This window comes from Chiloscyllium plagiosum, unplaced genomic scaffold (genome assembly GCF_037043375.1).
Source record: "Chiloscyllium plagiosum isolate Xiang-an unplaced genomic scaffold, Cpla_swu_hap1 HiC_scaffold_6, whole genome shotgun sequence".
NCBI lineage: Eukaryota > Metazoa > Chordata > Chondrichthyes > Orectolobiformes > Hemiscylliidae > Chiloscyllium > Chiloscyllium plagiosum.
This window is the reverse complement of record NW_028270144.1, coordinates 50,993,518-51,006,036: the sequence shown is the minus strand read 5'-3', so window position 1 is coordinate 51,006,036 and position 12,519 is coordinate 50,993,518. Positions and strand designations below refer to the sequence as shown.

Below are 12,519 nucleotides of genomic sequence, written 5' to 3'. Positions count from 1 at the left end.
CCTCCCATGTATCATGGAGATTAAAATTGAACTAAAATCTATTCAAGATTTGTTTTAAATTAATAGTCATCACTACTAAAAAAAACTTTAATGAATATGGGTTCATAGTCTTTACGGAGAAAGTGAGGACTGCAGATGCTGGAGATCAGAGCTGAAAATGTGTTGCTGGAAAAGCGCAGCAGGTCAGGCAGCATCCAAGGAGCAGGAGAATCAATGTTTCGGGCATGAGCCCTTCAGGAAGGGAGAAGAAGGGCTCATGCCTGAAACATCGATTCTCCTGCTCCTTGGATGCTGCCTGACCTGCTGCGCTTTTCCAGCAACACATTTTCAGTTCATAGTCTTTACGTCAAATCAATGTGAAGAAATGTGTTTGCATGGATCATCTATTTCTGCAAACATTAAGGAAAATACCAACAGGGCCTTTTGTATACAATGTTTGAAACTGTAATTGAGGGATTAAAAACTACTTTATAAAATTATTACCAGCCACTGGTTTTGAGTGTGCCTGGTGATTTGAGAGCATGACTTGAAATTAATCTTTTTATTGGAGAAGAAAATTGTTGCCAGATCACTGCCTGTAGTTTCTCTAAGCCTAAGGCAACCCTCAGATTTTGGATTATTATTAACATCAATTCAATAGTCTGCATTTGTGTCATTGGCATTTCCTTGAATGGTTCTGGTTTCCTTCACAAACCTGCTCCAGTTTCTTATTTTATTTCAATCCTTAATATTCTCAACACATTGTTTTTCTTAAACTGTGATCTCATTTTGCCCAAACGCAGCACTTCACATTTATCAGCATTCTGGGCTGTAGGTAATAATTTGCATGAATGCACCAAACAGATAAGTTTTCACAGACGTCCTAGGACACAGGCTCAGGAAGGGCATGATACTATCTATTGGCCAAGCTTCAATGAGTAACAGTTTAGTGTGAAAGCATTTACAGACTGTTTTTAATACTCCTTCCTTTATTGCTGAAGGAGCCTTATAGTTTATGTCTGCACGCCTGCCTGACATTTGCTTGGCAGCTTAGCAATTCTACCCAAGTTGTTCCTGTCACCAAAAATCAAACAGAAGCTATGTTAGAGTGGAATGGCTCCTTCCCCAGGAACCAATACAGATGGAAGACAGGCACCAGATACTGAAAGCTTAGAGTCAGAAGATAAACTCTTCATGATATTTCCAAATTAAGGTAGCTGAGGGTCATATGTGCTTGTAAATAGCCCTACATAGTAAGGAATAGTTGCTCATTTATCTGTGCTAGATATAATAATGCAACCTTTTTGTTAATTCTCATCAACTGAGCTCATGTAGGATCTAATGATGACTCTATGACTCTCTCTACAGTTGGTGCATGGGCAAGTCCCTAGCTTTTTCTCGTACAGTTCACAAATTCAGACAATACCAAATATTTCTAAACATTTCTTTTAAACGGAACTATGAAGGAAGTGAGTACAGAAATTGAGGAACACTGGCCACAATCTTCTAGTCTTCCCTAGTCTTGGGGGAGGTGCCAAGAGACGAGGAAAATTGTAAACATTGCCTTTCAACCTGATCAATTAGCATTTTATCAATCTATGCTTGGTTATCAGCAAAGTGACTGAAGAAGTCATTGGCAGTGCTATCAAGAGACACTTAATCACGAATAACCTCCTCACATCCCAACTCCATTTTAATTTACTCTCCTCCCTGGGTGGCACAGTGGCACAGTGGTTAGCACTGCTACCTCACAGCACCAGAGACCTGGGTTCAATTCCCGTCTCAGGTGACTGACTGTGTGGAATTTGCACGTTCTCCCTGTGGGTGTGCTCTGGTTTCCTCTTACAGTCCAAAAATGTGCAGGTTAGGTGAATTGGCCATGCTAAATTGCCCCTAGCGTTAGGTGTAGGGGCGGGGTGGTGTGGACTTGTTGGGCCGAAGGGCCTGTTTCCACACTATAAGTAATCTAGTAATTTCTCTCCCTCCACTTTTGTTGTTGTGCTTGGAAATTGCTGTTTTAATTATAAAGAAGGGTGATTTTGTTGTGGTAAAAAATGTTCAGAGTGATGTTATAGTATCTCTGGACAGAGAAAGAAAGATGAATAATCTGCTCACCAATGTTCAGTTTAGGTTCTATCAGGTCCTCTTGGTTTCTGACCGCATTCCAGCCTGAGGCAGGTTGCCAGATTCATTTTGTCAGCTGGCACTTGTGCAGCTCAAATGTTACTTGTTAATTATGACCCCAAACCCAGATATCATCTTGCCACATGTAGGGATGTGCTGTTTCATTGACTGAAGAACGCAATCAACATATACAAGTGTCAGTGGATAATTCCACTTACACTTCGGTGAAGCAGGAAAGGTTATAAAATGTTACAACATAGAAAGAGCCTAAGATGCCTTCATGGCCAGTGTCCTTCGAGTATTTATTCCTTTGTATTATGAATGTTGCAATTTGTTATATACAGTTGTAAATATTTGTTGTATATTTGAGCTAGGAATTAAAGTTTTGTATAAGTGTCTCAAAAGGGAAACATTTCACAGCTGAATAAACACATAGGGTTAAGGGAACCAATAGGAACTGGAGCACTCTGAACCAGGGATGTCTTCATAAATTGAATAAGATAGAGTTCTCCTTTCTTTAAAATAGAAGTGTGACATTTCAAGCATCATCAAACATAGAACATAGAACAATATAGCGCAGAGCAGGCCCTTCAGCCCTCGATGTTGCGCCAATCATATCCCAACATCCCATCAATTCCCTTCCAAATTACACATCATCCCGACATGGAAATATATTACTGTTCCTTCAGTGTCACTGCTCAAAATCCCAGAACTCCCTTCTGAACAGCATTGTGCGTGTACCTACAGCGTATGAACCATGATGGTTTAAGTGGCTTACCACCACCTTCTCAAGGAGAATTAAGAATGGGTGACAGATGTTGGTTTAACCATCAACGTCCACGTCCTGTAACAGAGAAGGGAAAACACAATTAGTCTAGTCTTATGTGCTTTCAATTTTCTATTCTCTGGGCTATTCCAACTCGAGAATCCCTACAGTGTGGAAATAGGCCCTTCAGCCCAACAAGTCCACACTGATCCTCCGAAGAGTAACCCACACAGACCCATTCCCCAACCCTACCACTCTACATTTTACCCCTGACTAATGCACCTAACCTACACATCCCTGAACACTATGGGCAATTTAGCATGGCCAGTTTACCTTTGGATTGTGGGCGGAAACCAGAGCACCCAGATGAAACCCATGCAGACATGGTGAGAATATGCAAACTCCCTGAGGCTGGGATTGAACCCAGGTCACTGATGCTGTGTGGCAGCAATGCTAACCACTGAGCCTCCGTGCCATTCTATTTCCAGAATGTAAGATCTACAAATACTACTTGAATCCTTCATTATAGCAGATCTCATTGCAAAACTTCCAACTATCCAACTGTCCACAATCTCTTCTCCTCACTAACACAATGATAAAATACCTATCAGATATACTCTTGTCATCACTACTGGGAATGAGTGTCCTTACCACAAAAAATAGGAAATTAATTGACCAGCCATCTACACAATATATAGAATCATAAAATGTTATATTATTTAGTCCATTACCATCGCCTTGAGACAACTGGAGATGTGTGTCTAGCCCCAGATTTTTGTGACCAGTTTGAAACAGCCATTGGCAAACCCAACAGCCTTATTTGAAATGATTAAACTGTGCACAAGGAAAGACCACCTCAAGCGGTGCTATGATGAGAGATCTCCCTGTGGTCAATTGAACTCAGTCTATCCTGAGTCATGACCAAAAGTGATGAGGAATCTGCATCTTTGAGGGCAGACAGAACATACCGAGGCACACTGATAGTCCAGACAGGAACATGGAGATGATCAGTAGCTGGTTGTGGGTCTTGTCATGGACAGAGTGGGGTAGGCCAGCTGGTAACAAAGCCACTGATGTTTTGGGCATCCCCAGACACCAAACCAACTGTTAGCTTCTGACTTGGCACCTGGTGACATTTGGTGCCCTCACTGTCAGAGAATGGCCAGTCTTTGGTTATGACCAATCAGCAAACCATTCATGGCATGAAGGGCACTGACAGAGGGACTGATTGAGCAGCTAATGGTTGGGGCCATGTACCAATTTGGCAGTGCCCTCAAGTTTGTGATGGACACTGGAGATCCCTCACCCCAGACTGTATTCTGTGCTTTTGCTACCCCCAGTGCTGTTCAATATAGGAGAACCCGGGGATGTATGGGAGGATACAGATGTGACGATGGCCTAGTGTCACTGGATTAGTTATCTGGAGATCCAGCTTATGTTCTTGGAAAGAACCCATTGGGTTTATTAATGTACTTAAAGGAAGGAAATCTGCCATGTGCAATGTGATTGACTCTTAATTTCCCTCAGAAATGGCCTTAGCAAGCCACTCAGCTGTATGAAATGCTAAAAAGCTGCCAAAAATAAATGAAACAAGACTGATCACCTGGCATCTACATAAGCACCTAAAAAGATCAAGGCAGAAACAGCCCTGTCAGCATTGCAAAGTCCTGCTTACTAATATCTGCAGGCTAGTACCAAAACAGGGAGAGCTGTCTCACAGATTAGTCATTCAACAGCTGACACATTTATACTCATGGAATCATACCATACCCAGACACCACCATCACTATTCCAAGATATGTCCTGTCCTGCTAGCAGGACAGACCCAGTAGAGGTGGCAGCACAGTGATATGCAGTCAGGAGGCAGGTACCCTGGTAATCCTCAACATTGACTCCAGACCCATGAATTCTCATGGATTCAGGTTAAACATGAGCAAGGAAACCTCCTGCTGATTACCATGTACTGTCCTCCCTTAGCTGATGAATTGGTACTCCTCCATGTTGAACAACACATGGAGGAGGAGTTAAGCGTGGCAGGGGCACAGAAGGTACTCTGAGTGGGGAATTTCAATGTCCACCACCAAGCTTGGCAGCAGCACTATTAATTGAGCTAATCAAGTCCTAAATGACAACAAGTTTTAAATTTGTTATTGTAAAAGAGAAAAATAGTCTTCAAACAAGGGTTTTGGAGTAGGGTAAGGCAAATTGTATTAAAATAAGACAGGATCTGACCAAAATAGATTGGGAACAGTTACTAATGGATAACTCTACAGGAGAACAGTGTGGGGATCTTTGAAAAGGTACTGAGAGAGTACAGGCCCAACATGTTTCCTTTAGGGTGAAATTTAATGAAAACAAGAACAGACAACCCTGGATGTCTAGGCATCTGCAGGAAAGAAAGGAAACAAGAGATATGTAACAGGTACAAAGGGAGCAAGATAATTAAGGCCCGGGAGGGGCAAGAAAGTACAGGGACAAATTCAAGGAAGCAATTAGAGAGCAACTCGGTGCCATGAGAAAATGCTGACAGGCAGACATTGGAGAGAATCCCAAGTTATTCTGAAATATATCAAGGGGAAGAGGTTAATTGGGGAAATCTATGCTTGAAGCTGGAGGACATTAGAGGGTAGAATGTTAAGTGAATACTTAAATCTATTTCTATCTAGGAGAAGGAGGATGCAACTACAGAATTCAAGAAGGCAGACTGTGAATCTTTTGTACAGATTGATATAAGAAGCAAGATGGTATTGAATGTCTTGGCAGGTTCAAAGATGGATTATTCCCCAGTCCGGATAGCTTGTTTCCCAGGCTGCTGTGTGAGATGAGGGATGAAATTACAGGGGTCCTGATCCAAATTCTCAAATTCTCTCTGGCCACAGTGGAGGTGTCAGAAGATGGAGGACATCTAATGTAGTTCCACTTTACAAGGTTCCTGTTCCCACAACTCTCTGTGGCAAAGAGTTCTAAAGACTCTCTTCCTGAAGAAGGGCTTATGCCCGAAATGTCGATTCTCCTTCTCCTTTGATGCTGCCTGACCTGCTGCGCTTTTCCAGCAACACATTTTTAAGCTCTGATCCCCAGCATCTGCAGTCCTCACTTTCTCCTGTGAGGAGAAACATCCTCTCAGCATTAACTTTGTCAAGCCTCTTAAAACTCCTACAGCAGTAAGGAGAATCACAATCTGTTTAGTCTTTGCTGACAAGCCGATTCTCCCATTCCAGAGATCATCTGAGTGAACCTTCTGTGAATGGCCTCCAATGAAATGATCTTTCCTTAAATAATGGACCAAATTTGCTCACAGTACTCCAGATGTGGTCTCATGAGCACCTTGTATAGTTGCAGTAAGACTTTACTACTCTTACATTCCAACCCCCTTGAATTGGAGGTGCCGGTGTTGGACTGGGGTGAACAAAGTTAAAAATTACACAACACACTAGGGAGAGAATAGGGCCCCTCAAAGATCAGCAAGGCAGCCTTTGTTTGGAGCCGCAGAAAATGGGGGAGATACTAAACGTGTATTTTGCTCAGTATTGACTGTGGAAAAGGATATGGAAGATATAGACTGTAGGGAATTACAGAGAAGGAAGTACTGGATGTCTTGAAATGCATAAAGGTGGATAAATACCCAGGATCTGATCAGGATTACCCTAGAACTCTGTAGGACGCTAGAGAAGTGATTGCTGGGCCTCTTGCTGAGATATTTGTATCATCAATAGTCACAGGTGCCAGAAGACTGGAGGTTGGCTAATGTGGTGCCGCTGTTTAAGAAGGGTGGTAAGGACAAGCCAGGGAACTATAGACCAGTGAGCCTGACCTCGGTGGTGGGCAAGTTGTTGGAGGGAATCCTGAGGGACAGGATGCACATGTATTTGGAAAGGCAAGGACTGATTAGGGATAGTCAACATGGCTTAGTGCGTGGGAAATCATGTCTCACAAGCTTGATTGAGTTTTTTGAAGAAGTAACAAAGAGGATTGATGAGGGCAGAGCAGTAGATGTGATCGATATGGACTTCAGCAAGGTGTTCGACAAGGTTCCCCATGGGAGACTGATTAGCAAGGTTAGATCTCATGAAATACAGGGAGAACTAGCCATTTGGATACAGAACTGGCTCAAAGGTAGAAGACAGAGGGTGGTGGTGGAGAGTTGTTTTTCAGACTGGAGGCCTGTGACCAGTGGAGTACCACAAGGATCGGTGCTGAGTCCTCTACTTTTTTCATTTACATAAATGATTTGGATGCAAGCATAAGAGGTACAGTTAGTAAGTTTGCAGATGACACCAAAATTAGAGGTGTAGTGGACAGCGAAGAAGCTTACCTCAGATTACAACAGGATCTTGACCAGATGGGCCACTGGATTGAGAAGTGGCAGATGGAGTTTAATTCAGCGAGGTGCTGCATTTTGAGAAAGCAAATCTTAGCAGGACTTGTACATTTAATAGTAAGGGCCTAGGGAGTGTTGCTGAACAAAGAGACCTTGGAGTGCATGTTCATAGCTCCTTGAAAGTGGAGTCGCAGGTAGATAGGATAGTGAAGAATGCTTTCCTTTATTGGTCAGAGTATTGAGTACAGGAGTTGGGAAGTCAGGTTGCGACTATACAGAACATTGGTTAGGTCACTGTTGGAATATTGCGTGCAATTCTGATCTCCTTCCTATCGGAAAAATGTTGTGAAACTTGAAAGGGTTCAGAGAAGATTTACAATGATGTTGCCAGGGTTGGAGGATTTGAGCTACAGGGAAAGGCTGAACAGGCTGGGGCTGTTTTCCCTGGAACATCGGAGGCTGAGGGGTGACCTTATAGAGGTTTGCAAAATTATGAGGGGCAAGGATAGTGTAAATAGGCAAAGTCTTTTCCCTGGGGTCAGGGAGTCCAGAACTAGAGGACATAGGTTTAGAGTAAGAGGAGAAAGATATAAAAGAGACCTAAGGGGCAACTTTTTCACGCAGAGTGTGGTACGGATATGGAGTGAGCTGCCGGAGGAAGTGGTGGAGGCTGGTACAATTGCAATATTTAAGAGGAATTTGGATGGGTATATCAATAGTAAGGGTTTGGAGGAATATGGGCCGGGTGCTGGCAGGTGGGACTAGATTGGATTTGGATATCTGGTCAGCATGGACGGGTTGGACCGAAGGGGCTGGAAGGGTTTGTTCCTATGCTGTACATCTCTATGACTCTATGATTCTAAGAGGCTGGATAGGCTGGGACCTTTTTTCACTGGAACATAGGAGGTTTAGAGGTAACCTTATAGACGTTTATAGATATAGATAAGGTGAATAGCAGGGATCTTTTCCCTAGGGTGGGGGAATTCAAGACTGGGGGATGTATTTTTAAAGTGAGAGAAGAAAGACTTTTCAAGAAGACATGAGAGGCAATTTTGTTGCACAAAGAGTGGTCCGTGTGTGGAATAAATGTCCAGAGGAAGTGTTGGATGTTGTACGTTACAATATTTAAAAGACATTTAGATCAGTACATAAATAAGAAATGTTTGGAGGGATATGTGCCAGTGCAAGCAAGTGGGACTAGTTTAGTTTGGAAACATGGTCGACATGGACTGAGGAGTCTGTTTCCACTCTGTCGCTCTGGAGAAGGAGGCCATTTGACCCATCATGCGTGTACTGGCTCCAGAAAGATTTATTCAGCTAGTCCAATTCTCCAGCCCTATTTCTGTAGCCATCTAAATTCATCACTTTCAAATATATACGCAGCTCTTTTTTGAAACCTGATATGGAATCCGGTCTACCACTTTTTCAGGCAGCCCATAAAATTCTTTGAAGAGGTAACAAGCAGGTTAGACCAGGGAAACCCAGTGGATGTCATCTATCTCGACTTCCAAAAAGCCTTTGATAAGGTGCCTCACGAGAGGTTGCTGAGTAAGGTGAGAGCCCATGGTGTTCGAGGTGAGCTACTGGCATGGATTGAGGATTGGCTGTCTGACAGAAGGCAGAGAGTTGGGATAAAAGGTTCTTATTCAGAATGACAGCTGGTGACAAGTGGGGTCCCGCAGGATTCAGTGTTGGGGCCGCAGCTGTTCACTTTACATATTAATGATCTGGATGAAGGGACAGGGGACATTCTGGTGAAGTTCGCCGATGATACAAAGTTAGGCAGACAGGCAGGTAGGACTGAGGAGGTGGGGAGGCTGCAGAAAGATTTAGACAGATAAGGAGAGTGGTCCAAGAAATGGCTGATGAAATTCAACATGAGAAAGTGCGAGGTCTTGCACTTTGAAAATAAAGAATACAGGCATGGACTACTTTTAAATGGTGAGAAAATTCATAAAGCCAAAGTACAAAGGGTTCTGGGAGTGCTAGTCCAGGATTCTCTAAAGATTGACTTGCAGGTTAAGTCCATGATTAAGAAAGCAATGTAATGTTGTCATTTATCTCAAGAGGGTTGGAATATAAAAGCAGTGACACGCTTCTGAGAATTTATAAAGGCCCCATTTAGAATACTGTGTCCAATTTTGGGCCCCACACCTCAGGAAGGACATACTGCCACTGGACCGTGTCCAGCAGAGATTCACACAGATGATCCCTGGACTGGTAGGTCTAACATACAATGAGCAGCTGAGGATCCTGGGATTGTATTCATTAGGGTTTAGAAGGTGGAGGGGAGATCTAATAGAAACTTACAAGATAATGCATGGCTTAGAAAGGGTGGACGCTGGGAAGTTGTTTCCATTAATCGGGGAGACCAGGACCCGTGGGCTTAGCCCTAAAATTAGAGGGGGTCGATTTAGAATGGAAAAGAGGAGATATTTCTTCAAACAGAGAGCGGTGGGCCTGTGGAATTCACTGTCACAGAGCGCAGTGGAGGCCAGGATGTTGGGTGTCATCAAGGCAGAGATTGATAAATTCTTGATCTCGCAAGGAATTAAGGGCTATGGGGAGAGTGCAGGTAAGTGGAATTGAAACACCGATCAGCCATCATTAAATGGCAGAGTGGACGCAATGGGCCAAATGGCCTTGCTTCCACTCCTATGTCTTATGTCTTATATCTAACTCTCATACAAAAAAGTTTCTCCTCATCAGAATATCATCTTTTGATCCTGTCAAACTTGTTCATACATATGAACGCTTCAATGAGGTCACAATAAATCTTGTCTGCATCAAGGAAAATAAGCCCAATTTTTCTCATCTTTGCTTGTATCTGAAATCCCTCATTCTTGGTATCATTCTAGTAAATCTCTTTGGCATTCTCTCCTGGGCTTTAACACTTTTCAATAAGGTGCCCAGAACTGAACACAATACTACAAACGTAATCTGAAGGATTTGTAGGGGAGTTGTATCATTTCCTATTTGTGCATCTATTTATAAGTCCAAGAATCCTGTAAGCCTTTCTAACAATTGTTTCAACTTGCCAGGCTAGCTTCAAATAATCTTGCATGTGAGCCCCAAGTTCCATCTGTCCTGTACTCCACTTTAAGTCATACCTTTGAGCCTGTAATGTCTCTCCATGTTTTGTGACGCAAAAGGTATTACCTCACATTTCTCTGTGTAAAAATAAATCTTCTGGCTGTCTGTCCATTTGGCCAGCTTCTGAAGTTGTTCAGCATCATTCTCATAGTTCACTACTATCTCCAGCTTAGTATCATCTGCAAATTTAGAGATTTTGTCCTTAACCTCCATTTTCAAATCGTTTCGATAAGTCAGAAAAAGCAAGAGTCCCAACACTGATCCCTGGAGAATACCAGTTTCAAATTTTCTCCAACCTGAGAAATATCCATCTTTAGCTACCCAAAGTTTCCCATTTTTAGCCATCAATCCCAAACATTCTAATTTGCTAACCAACCTATTATGTGGCATAAATGCTTTCTGAATATCCAAAATTACATCGACAGCACTACCTTCATCTACTGCCTGTGTCACCTCATCAAAGACCTCAATAAACATTGTCAGAAATGACCTGCCCTTGACAATGCTATAGTATTATGTTAAAACATGGAACATAGAACATTACAGCGCTGTACAGGCCCTTTGGACCTCAATGTTGAGCTGACCTGTGAAACTAATCTGAAGCCTTCATCAGGAAGGACTTTTGCTCAAACGTCGATTTTACTGCTCCTCGGATGCTGCCTGAACAGCTGTGCTTTTCCAGCACTACTCTAACTAGACTCTGGTTTCCAGCATCTGCAGTCATTGTTTTTACCTACTACTATTGCAGGTAGTGCATTCCATACCCCTACTACTCTCTGAATAAAGAAACTACCTCTGATATTTGTCCTAAATGCATCACCCTGAATTTAAAGCTATGTCCCCTCATGCTAGCCATCACCATCCAAGGAAAATACTCTGACTGTCGCCCCATCTAACCCTTTGATTATCTTATATGTCTCAATTACATCACCTCTCAACCTTCTTCTCTCTAATGAAAACAGCCTCAAGTCCCTCAGCCTTTCCTCATAAGACCTTCCCTCCATACGAGGCAACATCCTAGTAAATCTCCTTTGAACCCTTTCGAAAGCTTCCACATCCTTCCTATAATGTGATGACCAGAACTGTATACAATACTCCAAGTGCGGCTGCACCAGAGTTTTGTACAGCAGCAGCATGGCCTCAGGGCTCTGAAACTCAATCCCTCTACCAATAAAAGCCTACACACTATATGGAGAGTGTGATTCTGGAAAAGCACAGCAGGTCAGGCAGCATCAGAGGAGCAGGAGAATCAACGTTTTGGACATAAGCCATTCACCAGGAATGAGGCTTGTGGACCAGGGGGCTCAGAGATAAATAGGAGGGGTGTGGAGCTGGGGGGGAAGGTATCTGAGAATGCAATAGGTAGATGAAGGTGGGGGAGAAAGTGATAGGTCGGAGAGGAGGGTTGAGTGGATAGATTGATAGTTGTGTTTATTGCACCGACCTCTACACCCCACTGAAGCCAGGCGCCAACTCGCAGACACCTCCTCCTATTGCCCCCTTGACCACGACGTCATATCCCATCAAAAATCCATCATCTCCCAGACTATCCATAACCTCATCACCTCTTTGGATCTCCCATCCATTGCCTCCGACCTCATCATCTGCAAACCCCATGCATCCTGATTCTACCTCTTACTGGAAATTCAAAACCTGATAATCTATCCACTCCAACCTCCTCTCTGACCTATCACTTTCTCCCGCACCTTTATCTATTGCATTCTCAGCTACCTTCCCCCAGGCCCAACCCCCTCTCATTTATCTCTTAGCCCTCTGGCCAAGAAGCCTCATTCCTGATGAAGGTTTAATGCCCAAAATATTGATTCTCCTGCTCTTCGGATGCTGCTTGATCTGCTGTGCTTTTCCAGCGCCACACTTTCGACTCTGATGTCCAGCATCTGCAGTCCTCAATTTCTCCTAACACGCTGTACGCCTTCTTAACAACCCTATCAACCTGGATGATAACTTTCAGGGATCTATATACATGGACACCAAGATCTCTCTGCTCATCTACACTACCAAGAAGTTTACCATTAGCCCAGTACTCTCTATTCCTGTTGCTCCTTCCAAAGTGAATCACCTCACACTTTTCCGTATTAAACTTCATTTGCTACCTCTCAGTCCAGCTCTGCAGCCTGTCTATGTCCTTCTGTAACTTGCAGCACCCTTCAGCATTATCCACAACTCCATTGACCTTAGTGTCATCTGCAAATTTACTAACCCATCCTTCTATGCC

The 12,519-nt window shown here is 43.2% G+C and overlaps 1 long non-coding RNA gene across 2 annotated transcripts in view; it reads right to left on the bottom strand.

Annotated features, from left to right (window-relative positions):
- Positions 1 to 2,418: 2,418 nt before the first annotated feature.
- The window catches only part of LOC122551131 (uncharacterized), an 80,073-nt gene continuing 69,972 nt past the window's right edge, over positions 2,419 to 12,519 (bottom strand). For both annotated transcript variants that reach the window (XR_015757354.1, XR_015757353.1), the window contains one exon: positions 2,419 to 2,947. This is a non-coding gene — a long non-coding RNA (uncharacterized LOC122551131). The remainder of the gene's footprint in view (positions 2,948 to 12,519) is intronic.